The sequence below is a fragment of the Plasmodium fragile genome (genome assembly GCF_000956335.1).
Source record: "Plasmodium fragile strain nilgiri unplaced genomic scaffold supercont1.38, whole genome shotgun sequence".
Lineage (NCBI taxonomy): Eukaryota > Apicomplexa > Aconoidasida > Haemosporida > Plasmodiidae > Plasmodium > Plasmodium fragile.
In genome coordinates, this window is record NW_012192618.1 from 222131 (window position 1) to 223776 (window position 1646).

A 1646-nucleotide genomic window follows, 5' to 3' on the forward strand; every position below is an offset into this window, starting at 1 on the left:
CACCTGTTGGAGCGACATTTTGAGGCGTATTTTTTTTAAGCATATTTTTTTTTTGTGGCGTATTTTTTCTGGCATACGGGAATACAACCTGCGTGCGTACGCGTCACAAAGGGGGTGGAAACAGAAAATATATTAATGATGGCGCGTGCAGCACACAACTTTTCACCTGCCCTTAAATGGACTCTTCCCATTTGGTGTGGGGTCGATTTGTCCTTATTACGGTGTAGCATCAGGGGAAATTCATAATTTTAACAAGAAAAACAAAAAAAAAAAGCTACATTATTTTTTTATTGAAAGTTCCCAGTTAGCAGTTCCACTTGCAAATAAAACGTCCATACGCTGTGCAAAGTTGCTGCGCATAAGTTGCTGCGCATAAGTTGCTACGCATAAGTTGCTGTGAAGTGGTCCCCCGATGTAGCGAACAACGCATGGCACAATGCTGCATCCCTCACGCATCGTTCAAGCGGAAGTCTACGCGGTGGATGTATGCCCACCGATGCAACCCACCCTTCATACGTGTTGCATTCCCAGTGAAACACAAACTCAAGCGGTTACCAATGTTGATATAAATTTCCCTCTCTCCGTTGTTCCTTCAAAATTTTTCACAAGAGAATTGTACAACGTACACCTCACATCTTTGCACACACATGTTTGGCCAGCCATTTGTGGTGCAAAGTGGTAACTGAGGCGGAAACATAAAATTATAATACAAGCCTCGTTTTGTTCTTTTGCCCACGGGGGGGAGAGCAAAAATCGTGTGATGGAGGATTTCTCCTAAGAAAAAAAAAAGAAGCGAAAGGGGAGTGGGAACAAAACACGCGAGGACCTCCCATACGGTAGGAAAAACCTGCGAATGATACACAGAGAAGCTTTCCTGGTCGAAAATTAAAAAATACACCCATGTAGACGCGTCGTTATGTTGCGTATAATATATCTGTTCTACCCCCCGCTGCAATACAATTCACACTTCTTCATTGTTCCAATAATAATCTGCACATATACACCCATGGGGAGAAAATGCCCTTCACCAGGTTAACACCGTTGAGGAAACAATGGTGACATTGGTTGGGATCCACATGTTACATATTAGAGGGGTCCCGGAGAATGACTCTTTTTTTTTTTTTTTTGTAAGTCTTTCTCTACATCGTTGAGCCCCAGGCGATACGTTTCGTAGGTCATCCAGCAAATGGGGTTAGCCATCAGCGGCACTTTGAAAAAAAAAAAAAAAAAAAAAAAAAAAAAACACTGATTATATCTGTCCATAAATTTTTTGAATGAGATAAAATTGATTAAACTTTCCTCCTTTTTGTTGCTCATTAGTAAAATGGAAAATGGGAAGTGTGATATGTAGCACGTCCGGCGGATGCTCATTTGACGTAGTCTTTTTTTTTTTTTTTTTTTTTCTTTTTTCCCTGGTTTTGTCGATAATACCTTTGTTAAGTTTGCGCGCTGGGGATTTTGCTCCAAAGAACACTTGCTTGTTTTTGTTTTCTTTTGCTACACATCGCGCATGTCACATGGCGTTTGACGCACCGTGCTTGTCGCAACACACTTGGCGCACCGCACTTATAAATATGGATCTTTGCCTTTTTCTCTCCCTTTTTTTTTCCCCCTCTCCCACTTCAATCCCATTTTAATATATTGAA